Source organism: Sceloporus occidentalis, unplaced genomic scaffold (assembly GCF_023333645.1).
Source record: "Sceloporus occidentalis isolate IW3139 unplaced genomic scaffold, rSceOcc1.0.p SCAF_2, whole genome shotgun sequence".
NCBI classification, from domain to species: Eukaryota; Metazoa; Chordata; class Lepidosauria; order Squamata; family Phrynosomatidae; genus Sceloporus; species Sceloporus occidentalis.
Window position 1 is genome coordinate 216,703,841 of NW_028316982.1, and position 15,140 is coordinate 216,718,980.

Here is a 15,140-nt window from a genome sequence, read left to right on the forward strand (position 1 = left end):
TGAATAGATTTAAGAGTGAATGGACTACATTTGGAATAATTAATACTGCACTGAACCTCCTTAGCCCAGACAAAAAGATTTGTGTTCCTTAGGAGGGAAAAAATATTTTTACATCTTCCATGGTGAGCATATCTGCTTTAACCGTAAATATAAAAGTCCTATTAATAGTGATGTCACACAGGCCCATGGGATCTTGCAAATCTACAGGTAATACAAACAGTAACTGGGAAAGAATCAGGTTTTTCTAGGTGTGAGTAGACAGAATATGTAATATCCCCAGGACAGTATTTCCACCTTTGAAAAGATATCTCTGTTTCACATAATTCCCAGAAGTAACAACTGAACATTTCTCCTCATACTCTGAACTGATAGGATTTTATGCAGTTGTGACATTAAATGACAGAATGTTCAGTATAGGTTTCCAAGAATAAAGAGGAGGTAAGTTGATTTTAACTAACATCTTTTCCTCCTCTATCTTCTGGAGCAGACAGCTGAAGTAGTATAGGTGGTTCAGGAGACTTCAGGGGGGAAGGGGGGATTTGTAAAATTACACATACAAATGCATGCCTCCTGCCTCTCCACGTGCCTGCTTTCCATTCACAGAAGCATCTCCTGGATCAAAAGCCTTGATCATTGTAGAGATACGTGCTTCAGATACACACACACACACACACACACACACACACAACCCTGAAAGCCTTTTTAGTGACATTTTATTTCTTTAAAATGTGAGATTTGTTTCCTAAACTTCCACATATACCTTTAAAAACTATGTCTGCTTGTTACCTTGTATGCTATGATTAGTTATTAGCTTTAAATGTTTTTGTACATGCTTATACTGAAAGATTCTCAAACCTGAATGTGCCTTAATTTTAAAAAGTGAAACAAAACTCTTCCAAACTATGAACTTCAGTGTCAAGCTGTGAATCTAAACTTTTAAAAAGTAGAAACAATTAGGAGGCTCAATTTTAGCTGCCTGGAGGTGATTAAGGAGAGGAAAAAAACAAGTAGAGCAAATAGAAAGAAAATCACCATGAACTCCATTAGGGGCAGATTAAAACACTTTCACATTACATTTCTCCCTTCCCTCCCTTTTGCCATATTAACCATGAGAGACCCAACTGCGTCCAATACTCTCCATCAAAGTCAGTGTGTGCTCCAGCAAGACTCTATTAGCTTGAAGTGTTTACAAAAATGAAAGTGAAAAGAAGAAAAATCAAATTGATGTGAACAATTTATTTAAGACTTATGATCTAACCATATTTGGACCTCTATGGAAAAATTAGGTAACACAAATATGCTACACAAATAAATCTTGAGTATCTGTACAATTTTAATGGGTGTTTTTTTCACATTTAATTTAACATGCACAACCGTAGTGATATAGATGAAAGTGCTCCCCTATAATTTGGATACATTTTGCTTACATTCAGATATAAAAGGCAAACTTGTCAAAACTCTTAAATAGATGTTTATAGCCTTAGTTTTGCAGTTACCTCTTCAATGTTTTCATCTTCTATTATTCCTAGATGGCGCAGCTATACCACTTGGGCCACCCAGGTAAATGTATGGAAGCATTCTTAAAAGGTAGGAGGGAAAAAATAACTGTGAATTATTAATCTACTAAAGCATTCCTTGTTCTCAAGGATTTCCTAAATTGATGGTAAAGTTGGCTCTGTAAATCCTGAACTACATTGCCTTTGTTAAGCGAAAGATACTCCAAGGCAGGCAAGAGACCTACAGTAAATGAATATGAACTCTCCATGCCAGGAACCTTCTAGCGTAGTTTACATAGTTTTATGTTGTGAGCCACCTTTTGTCCCTTTTTTGGGAGATAAAAATGAAATAAATAAATAAATCTCCACTGCCTGGGGTCAAATAGAATAACAAAAGGAAAGGCACACATCTGATCTTGAAATCTAAGCAGGATAAGCTCTGGTTAGTACTTGGATAGGAAACAACGGATGAACACCAGGTGCTATGGGCTATATTTCAGAGGAAGGAACTGGCAACACCTCTCACCTAAGAAATAAAAGAAAAATTTATGGGTTCTCCATAAGTTGACAGGTGGTTTGAAGGTACATGCAAATACACAGGTAGGGGAAAGCAGCTCAATCTTGCTTTTTCCAAAAGCAGGTCGAAACCCCACTGTCCACACTGCCCACTCCTAAGTCAGGCTGAATATGCACAGCCCAATCACATGGCATGGCATCAAGCTGTGCCGCTGTGCAATTTTTTTTGTCTCCCTACCATGCATGTGCACCGCCACACAAACACACCACTTGCAACTTCCAATTACCTACCACTCCTACCCAGATGCCATTCCATTGGATGGTCATCCCTTTGATCAATGTACTCAGTGAAATATTGGCAAAGCACAGTCATGGAGGCCCCACACACATGCTCCTTCTCCCCTGTTTACACCATGCCCCACTGCAGGACTGTCTGATTTGTGTATGTTGTAATTACATCCATTGGAATTTTTTCATTTCATTTTATTTTATTTTGGTTTGCTGCAACCCCACACTTGCATTAGGTTTAATATGCATTTATAGGCAGGTGCATATTAAGATATTAAGATGTAGATTTTTCAGCTAAGGCAGATGATCCCAGCTTCTTTTTGATCAATTTTTTAGTCCTGGAGCACTGCTTCATTTTGGTTTCCAGTCACTTTTGAGGCATGTGTCTTCTAAATGCCTCACCTTCAAAGTGGCTGGAAACTGCTTTATTCTGTCCATCTATGGCCCGATTTAAATGGGCCTTAGCGCCATCCCTGTCACGTGCTAGAGGTTGGCTGAGGATGTAGCATCCATACTGGCCTCACCCCTAGCATGTGACGGAGGTGTCAAAATGGCATCACCCTGTACACACGGGCGCCGCCATTTTGACGCGACAGACGCATAGCATCCGCACGTTCCGGTGCCTTCGTGAAGCTGCAAGTGCGCCATTGGCACCTTGCAGCGCCACAAAGGCGCCACAAGAAGAACCCACTTTTTGCGGGTTCTTTTTGTTCCTCAACGGAGTTGTGCAGTTTGTCCGCTGCGGCTCCCTCGCGGAGCAAACCAGGGCGGCGGGAGACCGCCCTTTTTGGGCGGTCTGTATCCCGCCTATTTCACCTGAGAGAAACACCTCTCTCTGCTTTATGTACCAGAACCATAAAGTCTCCCCTGAGAAACAATGTGACAGATACTATTACCCGGAAAACACAGCTACTCTAAATAGTTGAACATTATCATCTTATTTATTTCTATCCAGACTTTCCCCCAATTTAGGGCTCAGAGTTGGTTACAAAAATAAAATGAAATAAAATAAAAACAACAAAAATAATTGTTAAAAATCCACAAGATGCAAAAATTAAAACATAATTACCATATATTCTTGTGTACCAGACAATTTTGCATAAATTAAGGGAAGATTTTAGGGCCAAAATCATGGATTTTGATATGACCCATGGAGAAGTTGAGAGTAAAACTTAGGGGCATCTAACTAAAGCTCTAAAAAGGAAAACACCACTTTGCTCCCTCCTTCTCCATCCCTGGACCTCTCCAGACCACCTAACACTACTTGCCTGGTGCTGGAGGAGAAAATTGAGATGTGAAGAAACTGGGGGGCAGGGGATGAGGTATATGTTTGACAGCGAGAGAAGGTTAACAGCAGGTTGAGAAGGGACAGGGCTGACTCTAGGTATTTGGCCACTCTAGGCAAGAAATATTTTAGCACCCCGTCGCCCCTCATAATTATTTTCACCCCTTGATTTCTGCTGTTTCGTTTGTTAAAGCTAAACATGACATATGGTAGCTTGCTTTTACATTGCTTGCTGTAATGAGTTTTCACTTTAATGTTGTTTAATTACACAAGAAAATATACAAAAAAGCCACCAAGCCGCCCTTAAATTTTGCCACCCTAGATGGCTACCTAGTTTGCCTATTTGGATGAGCCAGCCCTGAGGAGGGAAGGAACTGGTGAGAAATAGGGTGTTTGGTGGGAAGAGAGATCTGGGGAAGAGAAGGAGAGAAGGTTTTAACATCAGATTGAGAAGGGAAGCACCTCTTTCTCACACACACACACCTACACCTCTGCCTGGCAGCTCTTTCACAAATCACTATCAAAGCACATGGGGTAGTGGTTCTTTCAGGAACTTTCTAAGCAGTATTATTGTATTGACCCATATATGTCGACCCAGGATTTTAGAGGCAATTTTTGCGCATATATTTCTCAACTTAAGGTCAAGTATATACAGTAAATAAACCCCCCAAAAAGGTTAAAACATACATCATTAAAACACAGACACACAGCAGCACAACAGTGGGAAATATCTAGTACATTGTGTAAAATGGGCCTTATATAATATCATCAAATGTCTGTCAGAACATAAAAGTCTTTGCTTGTCTGTGAAAATAAAGCAGAGTGTGTGCCAATTTCTAGCACCTGTGGGCAGCCACTGAGAAGACCTTCTCCATGTTCCCACCAGAGGTACCTGTGGGAGGGGTGGGTTAGAGAGCAAGGCATCCCCAGCAGATCTCAGAGCTTGGACTATTTCTAAAGGAGAATACAGTATTTCAAATAATCTGAATTACACAACATGAGTATATTTCCAAAGCTAATTAATCATTCAAGAAAAGGCTGTTTTGGAAGAGTTTTTAAAATTTAAGGATGGGCCTACTATTTTGGAAGAGTTTTGAAATTTAAAAAAAAATTATTATACAAACAATAAAGGCAGCAAAAACATATAAAAGTATTTCAGTACAAGAACCCTCCAGATCTATACAAACTATGCAAATTTCCATATGAAATGGACATCTGCAGGTTTCTTTCCAAATTCATATGAAAAGGTTACCTGGATCTTTCTAGAATTTTGCATTATTGAATGAATCTTTTATAGGGTTCTTCAACAAAGCCTTTCACCTCTATAGTTCTTACACTTAATTTTGTATCTTGACAGGCAGATCAGTAGTGTTTTCAAATTTTAGAACAGAATGAAATTCATTGTAATGTGAACATCATCTAACCTGAGGTGTTATTAGCTTAACTGCAACCTGGTGAGGATGGTCTGAGATAGATGGGCCAAATAGAGCAGCTTCCAGCCACTTTGGGGGCATGACATTTATACGGTGTATACCCCCGACATAGCTAGAGGATGCTATGACTGCCTAAGGTGGCCTGAAGCCACCAGTAAAAGGAGTCGCAAAAAGTCACTCCTGCCCACAGCCCATTTAGAAGCAGGTTGTCTGTTCACGCAATTGGGGCTGGAGCAGCTTCTGGCTGCTCCTTTTGGCCCATCTGCTTTGCCCTAGTAACAGAAAGGCCCGAGATCCTGAGTCAGTAAAAAATATGAGTAAGCATACTTGAGCTCAGTTGCCTCCTCATCTTCTTGTTTTGAAGTGCTCCTTATGACAAGTTATAATGCTTTGTTATAGTCCTGAATTCTAACAATCTTTAGACCTGTGCCTGTTACAAAAAAGCAGCACTTCAGATATTGTTGGACCCCTATCAACCACAATCAGTCAGACCAGTGCTTAAGGGTGAATGAAACTTTAGTCCAACAACGTCTGGAGGACTACAGGCTCTACCTGCCGGCCTTCAGTTCTCAATCACAATGGCATTTTTCTATCATCTCCTTTCTCAGTGGTCACAGGGTTATATTGGATTTTGGATATCTTGTTTGCCTGCCGTTGACTACAAATAATGTTGCTTCCTGTACATTGTAATCTTTTGAATATCTTGGGGGGGAACTTTGCTATAGCTTCTGGTTCTTAAATCATTGTGTTCCCTCTATCATAATATTACAAGCTGGCCACTACATTTCTGGTACATTTTGCAAAATTTAAGGCCCTGAAGCTTGTATATTGGAAGATGGACAGGAAATAAGTGTGACTGATGTGTTCCTTGAGTAAAAATAAAATATCTGTATGTCAGAGAGCAGAGTATAAAAATGCAGGCTTACAATCTGGTTCTGGGTATTCAGCCACTTAAAATATAAGATAAGATAAAATAAGTATAAATACAAGATACAGAAAATCTACTCAAGAAAATAATGGGGAAACCCATTGTATACTGAGTTGGTACAATGGTCCTTAATCAAACTGAGTCACACATGATACAGTCATCTAATGGCAGGTACCCAGAATGATGATGGCCTGTTACAGTGTCCAATTTCCCTCTCAAATGATTGGATACTTAGTAGCCTTGTATGGATGTCCAGTAAAATCTCATTTCCAATTTGATGGGATAATCTTTCTTGACAATTAACAGGAACCAGTTTGATTTGTCTCTGATTGGGCTGATAGAGGGTGGAAATTATATAAAACCTACCTAACCAGGTATAAAAGTGAAGCTGTTTATGACAGCCTTTAACAGCTGGCTCTGCAAGCCATTTTACTGCTGATACTGCTTCTGGTTGATAAATAGACTTAAAATACTGATAAGAGAAAGGGAGAAAGAACTTCCTTTCTAAATATTATGTAAGCAATTATATATTGCCTCTTGCCAAGTGCATTGTCTGTACCAAGGTATGACAGACTTGTGCAAGCCTAAGATTTATTCCATGGATATTTGCGTGCCTGAATCGCCTCACAGGGAGGAGAATTCTTCTGAATGCTAACTTAGTGTTCAGAAGAATTCATCTTCCAAGGTACGATTCAGGCACGCAAAGGAGGGTGGAACATTTCCATGGCGATTCAGCAGTGTTCCAGGCTTTCAGACACAGGAGCTTGTTTTCCCTTTTAGCTCTGTTTGGAGGACATTATAGCAGCGATGCACACAAGTGTGAAAATCTTATTTGATTTCCAGTCTTCCAGACTCCTCTTCACATAGCAGAGTGACAAAATCTGTCTGTGTATTTTAGTCTGTAGGCCCTTAAGCTTAGTTACACACACTTGATTGGTTAGCTCCATTGCCATTTTGTCCCTCTTCTACTCTGAGAGACAGCTTATATTATGTATGGTTTCCACTGTTATGTTTTTTTCTGTCCTTTTAATAATGAAATAATAATGAAACAGCGTTTTTTGCTGCAAAATCAGCTTGTCTTCAACCCATTTTGTTCCCTTCTACCTCATTCTCACATGGAATCACTCTGTTTAATTGTTCATTTTCCAAACCTTCAACCTGTAAGGTCCTGCTGCAATTTAGTGTCTGGAGGAGCTTTCCTCTCAAACCAATAAAGCCAGTGCACTGTTCTTAATAACAGATGATAAGAAGTATATCTTCCTCAAAATGTGTTGGTATGTATACCACTTTGTTTACATTACTAAAATAGCCTAAAAGAATTTGAAGTTGCTCCTCCTCCTTCAATGTTAAGAGTGATTAAATGCAGATTAAATGCTGCTGATCACAAATTGGAAGCTTAGGTAACCAGGAAATGATGAGAGGAACCTTCAATCAGATACAGGTTAGCTAACAAACAGCAGCAAACCCTCAATCCATTAGACTAAAGAAATAGTGGTGAGGAATGACATCTGCAGTAGCAATAGCCAGTAGATTTTTGTACTGCATATTAGTGAACTAGCACTCCCTGAGCAGTTGACAATGTGTAAGCCAATTGTCCTCAACAAGTTCAGTGCTCCTTTTACTGACCTATGAAAGAATGGAAGGTTGAGTCAACCTTGGAGTCCTCCTCTAGGATTGAATTTAGAAGTAACAGCATTTATCCACTGCACCATAATAGCTCCTATGCATAAAAGTTCAATGTCAGAGTGACAATGAATGCACTGTGGTCTTGGGTCCCAACTTTAAATAAACAATCCAATGCACTAAACATATTTGAAGAATATGGTTCAGAACCTTGGCTAACTCCTTAAACTCTAGGATTTGCCATTAAACTAACATAGGTGTCACCAGCCACCATTGAATAGTGAATGATTTGACAGTTTGTTTAGTCAAGGACCTTGAGTGAGGTTCTCACTTCACAACTATTTCAAATCAATTCTGCTTTCCAGCAGAAAATAATACATTGTGGGAGCTACTTCTTGATCTTAAAGAGCTGCGGCAGGGATCACTGCATTGCTATGCTTTGTCCATGGTCTCTCCCTCTGTTCTTTAAGAACAGAAGATGGTCCACACAACTCAGGTTTTTGTTTTGTTTTTTCATTAAAGGAAAGAGGGAGGGGATTTAAAAGTTTCAGTGAAATCCTAGTCATCTTTTTTTTTTAAACAAAAGCCTCTTTTACAGGGTTTGTTGTTCTGGTTTCATTAAAGTATGTGAAAATAATGAGATGGTAGCCACTTTTTTTTTCAGTTGTTTCTCTGAAGCCTGTTGAATTCATAATGTGTTAGGGGTTTTGCTGAATAGCTTAATGTGTCAAATACAATATATCCATTGTATGTTAGCAGTCATGTATAATTTCATTAAGTTCAAGTATAAATGATAATTCAAAGGAAACACAGTTGGAAACTGAAGATTTTCAGTAAATAAGTTGTAACAGGTTAGTAAATGGATATCTAAGATCTGGATGCCTTATACCATACATTACCAGACTTTAATATTCAAAGCCTTTGTTTACTTTAAAAGAAATGACAAAAGTCCTGATTCTACAGCTTCCTCGGGTTATTAAAAAAAATATTCCAGGGCGTCAACTGCACTGCAGAAATAATGCAATTTGACATTGCTTTAACTGCCATGGCTCTATGCTATGGAATTCTGGGATTTGTAGTTTTCTGAGATATTTAGCCTCTTCTTTCTGAGAGCTCTGGTGCCACAACAAACTACAAATCCCAGGATCCCATACGATGGAGCCATGGGAGTTAAAGCGGTGTCAAACTGCATTTATTCTGCAGTGCAGATGCAGCCTTAGTGATGCCAAACATTACAAAAGCTGTACTTAACATTGACGTTAGCCGCAATAAATGTTTAAGAGGGGGAGAAATATGTAAAAAGGGGTGAAAAGAAGCCCAGATTCAATTTGTGAAACTTTTTATTATTGCCACAGATAATTAGCATGCAAAAAATTGGTCAAGGTTAAAAGAAGTGTAAAAACTATTTAGTTAGTAAACCAGGGTGGATGGTAAAATGTAATTATTGCAACGGCAAACTTTACTAAGGGGATAACTGTCAGAACCGCTACAGTAAAAGGTCTCTTGAATTTTAATCTGACAGGCCAAGGGTCCCTTGAGGAAATCAGGCTGAATAAAATCACAAATGTGAGAGTTCTTTTCAGCCTCCATTTCCTACAGGCATCTAAAGCAAATTAAACCGACTTGTTTGCCACACTGACCATGTGTAGAAAATGAACAATGGCTTCACTTGGGTATTATTTTACTAAATAATTAGATCATGGGATTTGAGAAAACAAATTATGCTCAGCTTATAGGGTGAACCACTAAAGCAGATTTTGACGGCTTCTTTTTGTATTCTTTCAACATGCTAATGGTTCTAAGCCTGCTTTCAGATTTTAAAAAAACACAAGGATAATGAGATGAGACGAATAACAAATTAATCCTTTATGTAATCAGCTCTCTATCCTTGATTTATCTACAATGTCCACACCAACATTCAAAATGGAGTTCTAGTTCATGATAGTAGCAAATTTCTGATGCTGGAAAGAAACTCCCCCAGTCTGGAGTTACTGGTACAAGGCCTAGAATCCACTGATTTTTAAGGGTGGTTCATAATGGGCTGGTTGCTAGCCCAAGTCCAGACTTTGGCTGTGCTGTTTACAGTGGACATGGGAATTTTTAAGCACTGGGACTTATATTTTCCAGGTATCCTTGGTGTTTGGAATGGGTGTTTGGAATGGGTTCAGAAATTATACAAGAAAATTTAATCCATTTTCATTTGTGTATAGTGAAACACAATTTGAGAAGTGGCAAACCTTGGTTCAACAATACCTTCTATGAATCTTTGTTAGAGAATTCAGTAACAGGGCAGCAAGTATGATGAACAGAAGATGTGCATGCATTTGTATAAAGATTTGGTGTTCCTCAGGGGAGGAGACTGCTGAGATATTGCAAATCCCCTAGGGGAAACATATTGATCAAATGTTGAAAAACCAAGCTATTTCACCAGTGATAGTGGGAACACTTTATGCAGTCATGGCTGGTGGCTCCAATGCCAGTGGGCAGCTGAAACCACTCGGCGGTCTAGCTCAAACTTTAGAGGAGCAATGCAAGGCACAGAATGTATTTAGTATTGGGGGTCCCCACCTTAGTTCATCATCCTTTAAAGTTTAGCCTAAAATACAGAATAGATTCACCATCCCACTGACATGAGACCCAGCACTGTAAATGAATATCAGATTCACTACTGAGTTAAGAAAACCTAGAAAAACAAGAGCATTGCTTTCCTGAGTATGCCAACTGTTGTTCCTGAGCTCAATGACTGTGATAACTAGGAATAGGTACATAAATGTGTTTTCATCTCAGTTTTGTTAAGTTTCTTTGATTCCATTTTCTCTCCATCCTTATTTCATATCAGGTTGTGAGACTTTGGGTTTTCTTCCCATGGATATTTGTGCAATTTCTTTTTTAAAAAAAAAATACTTAATTTATTTGTAAATTTCACCTGTTTCCCACAACTTTTCTCCATTGATTAAAGTAAATTTCTCTGTATTTCTCTACTATTCATATTTTTATCTGTTACCTTCTTAAAATATGTGCATTATTTCCTGTGCACTTTCTTTGCATCCTTAGTGAGTAGTAGGGGGAGGAGAGGGAGGAGGCACAAAACAGAGGTACATACAGTAAGCCCTTGCTATCCATGGAGGATCCATTCTGGATGCCCCCATGGAGAGTAAAAAACTCAGAATCTTAAGTCCTGTTCTTCTCAATGGATGTGAAGAACAGGCAGAATTATGCCAGGCTAGCAACAATCAATCTGGAGTCAGCTGGTGACAGTCAACAGAATGTTGCCAGATAAGAGGGGGGAAATTCTGTTAGTGATACTTGAGAGTTAGATAGGGTTTTGGTTTGAGACAGTTAGGGTCTGATTGTGTGAAAGTCCAGAGGTTAGGGACTGTGAGAGATAAGGTTTGGAATGAAATGACTTAGCTCTGTGACAGGGTCTGCTAGGGAACAAGTTCAGAAGTGAGGGACTTGGTTCTGATACAGCACTCCAAGTGAGGGAGTTGCTGGTCTGATATCCTGATGAGGGATAGGGTTAGTCTGAGAGCTAGTTTAGAAATAAGGTCAGAATGATAACTGTAAATGAGAATGGTATGAGGGTCCTAAATCTTCTCTAGAAAGAGACAGAGAGAGAAGTAACAAAGTGTAACTAAGTGCAAAAAAGTGAAACAATAACAAGTGAATGTACCAAATGAACAAGTGAAACATTGTTAAACTGTTTTTTAAACAAAGTTTAATTGTTAATTATTTACAAGCTTGGCTGGATTTAAAATAATTAACCATGCTACTTGATAACATCTGAAAGTGAATTCTAGAAAGGGGAAATAAGCAGTTTTGGTGACAAATTGGTGGTAGCGGTGGGATGACAAAACCCATGGGGCTGCCACAATAGGAAAATAGTTGGGTGAGTGGGACTCATAGTGACAGGTGTGGGTTCCTGCTTGCACCACCATGTGCACATGTGCTCATTAAGAAATCTGGGGCTTGCCATCCCCACTAAGCTCAAACCTTAGTGCGGGTGCACTGTACAAGAAAGCTTTGAACAATGGGAACTGAACAGATGCAGGCATCAGATAATCTGGCTGTCATCTAATGGAAAATCCATCCATCCACTTGCCTTAGCCCATTTGCTGGGAATAAGACAGAATGACAACCCCAGAACACATAAGGCATTGTGAGATTTCCCTGCTACCTGGGAGATAAATAGGTCCAACACTCCTCCAAGCTAGCTGCCTTCCAGTGAGTCTGCCACAACCCAAAGTACCTTATGGGTACCCCCAAAGAGAGCAACCAAGATCAATTTTTCCCTGATCCCATGACAAACAGGCTAAAGCTATGCCCAAAAGTAAACAAGTAATAATAATAAAATAATAAAAATTTTATTTATATACCGCTTTTCTAAAAATCAAAGCGGTTAACAACATGTGCAAATACAATCTAAAACCATCAAAATACAAAACATCATATAAAACATCAGAACACCAACTACAACAATAACAATAAAACTGTAACACTGAAACACAAAAACCCAACAGATGTAACAGATCAAAGCATGGATGCATTATGAGATTGGGAAGGCAGCAAGAGACCAAATGTGGGATTAACCAGGAGAAGATGTTTTTAACCTTCCTGATTGAAGACTTATGTATTTTTATCTGCCTGGCAAGTCTAACCTCAGAAGCATAGTGATGAGTCAGCGTTGAGAAGACCTGAAAGGTGATATGGGAAAGCTTCTGGGAAAGCTATAACATGTCTGAGAGAAGATGATTGCCTTCTAAACTATTCAGGGTTCCCAAATGGTGAAAATGGTGGAGACAAAGTGGACATTTTCTCATAAGTATCAGGGTTACAGTAAGACTACTTACATAGAGACTATTGAGTCAACTGAAATTTTCTGAAAATGCCAGCCACAGATGCTGGCGAAACGTCAGAAAGAAACTCTGCTAGAACATGGCCACATAGCCTGAAAAACCCACAAAAACTACAACTGAAATTTCTTTTCCTCTCTTAATCAGGCATAGAACTAATCAGCAGACAAACAACCACAAAAACAAATACATTGTACAGCATACTTAAACAGAAGGAGAGATCCTGTTGGAAGTGTGGGAGTGTACATTAAAGAGATTGAAAAATACCAGATTGTTTGATATTGATATCTAGCCAATAGACTTCTCAATTTTTTATTTTATTTTAGGGCTTAGGGAGCCTTCATAAGTTGCAATTTTAATGTAGAGCATTGAATTTCCTTGAGGAAGAATTTGTTGTCTAAGATCTACTCCACTTTAAAATCACTGACACCTGGTAACTATGAAACTGATGATGATCATTCAAAGATATAGCTGTGTTAGTTTGTAGAATCGGTATGCAGAGAGATCTTGTAGCACATTTAAGACTAATTGAAATAAAGAGGTTTGCAGCATGAAACTTCATAGACTGCATCTGGGGAAGTAGAATGAAGTCTACAAAAGCTCATGCTGCCAACTTCCTTATTTCAGTCAGTCTCAATGGTGCTGTAAAATCTTTCTACATGATTATTATCTTTTTTTGTTGATGATGATGATTTGGATTTTCAAAATAATAAATAATTTCATATCTGTTTCGCTATATCTACCAGAAATGCACAATAGCTCATATTCCATATTTCCTAGTGGCGAGACCACATTTGTACAAGGATGATACTGTACATATAGTGGGTTCACCAATTAATGCATAAGAAGAGCTACAGTTCTAGATGTTTTTTTCTTCCCCTATCCACTCCAGTGGGAATAGGATAGAAATACAATTTAGATCAGTGAAAATACTCTGAAAGCTAATTATCCTTTTCCCTCCAATTCTCCTCCCAAACAGGGTATGCCCCACACTGTGAGAACTGTGTCGATTTTGCACAAGATACCATGTACCAAGACTCGTCTGCCTCGATGTTTATTTAACAAGAGTTAAGTGACAAAGTACAATGTATCCAGATGTCAGTAAACAAAATAAATACCAGGGAAGATACAAGATGAATAGTCTCCAGAGATGCTGGATTTTGCCTCCACTTTTCTTTCCCACTATTTCCTGATCTAAGATTTCACATAAGAGCAAGATTTGTGAGAAAGGAAAGGCCGCTAAAAGCTCCTATCACTTTTACTGCAAGGCAGCTGCTTTACAAATCATTCCATTGCATGTGAAATGCCATCCTGCTTCATAACAGGCCAAAAGGTCTTCTGACAAGGACTCGCAACTCAGTTTCATCTGCTTAAGCTGTCCTTCTCTGAAGCAAGCACTTCTGAAGCTCTGAACATCACCACTTAAATATCTAACACTCCTGGTCTCTCAGGATCAGTATTCCTTTGAACTGGGAAATCAATGATGTTACCTAGGTGGTTTATTTAAAGGCATTTTTGTTGCTGGCATGTTCTGTGCAAATACTGTGTGATAAGTTCCACTTTTGATCTCACCACTGCCTATTTTGTTCCCAGATCTTCTTATTCATACTATACTCTCAGAGGAACTAAAGATTTGGTTATAACAGAAGAAACAGCATTTTGACAGTGCCCATGTTCTGTGAATCCCTATAACAAACCAGAACCATCTGTTCAACTGACTATGGCAGTATTTTTTTGAACTGAGGAACCTTTCTGTCAGCCTAGGGGAATTTTTGGTAGCAGTTGGGAAAGAGAAGAAAAGGAATTTTTTTCTGTTAAAAGAGAAACATTTCTCAACAGAGCAACCAAGGCATGGGATTTAGTATGACCACTTTCAAGTATTTTATATATTATACAATGGCTACAAAATCCATGATAGTGTAAATTATTATTGTTACAAAATATGCTTTCCTTTTGTTTGTCTCACATTTATCTAAATGCTTCTTGGGGTGCATCTATACTGTAAAAATAATGCAGTTTGACACCACTATAGTGTTGTAGCACCATCCTATGGAATCCTGTAATTTGTAGTTTTACAAGATCTTTCACCTTCTTTGCCAGCACAATGCCTCACAAAACTACAGATCTGAGGATTCACTAGGATAGCACCAAGGCAGTTAAAATAGTGTGAAACTGTATTATTTCTACACTGGAGATGCACCCTTAGTTTGAATACTTCTACAAGGCAGTGCTTTTTAGGTCATGACAGGACCACCACCCCAATGAAAAGAACATGGCTCCAGAAATTCCCTTTTCCAAGAGTTTTCCTTCTTTAAAAAGAAAAGAAAATCTGGCCAGCCAAACTCCTGAAGAAACTGCTGTTTAATAAAAAGATTAATAAAAAGAAAAGTGGATTATTAACAAAAAAAATCTTACAGAAAAAGAAAAAGAATTAGGAGAAAAGACTGAAATCAAAATAGTTCGGAAAGTAAAATATCTAGGAATTGTAATCACAGATAGAAACTCAGTTCTTTTTGATAATAATTATGTCACCACATGGAAAAAAGTAAAGGAAGATTTAAAGAAATGGAAAGGACTACAATTATCTTTAACAGGAAGAATAGCCACAATAAAAATGAATATCCTTCCAAAGATGTTATTTTTATTCCAGACTATCCCCATAATCACAACAAATGAACCATTTGGAATCTGGTCTAAAGACATTAAAGAATTTCTATA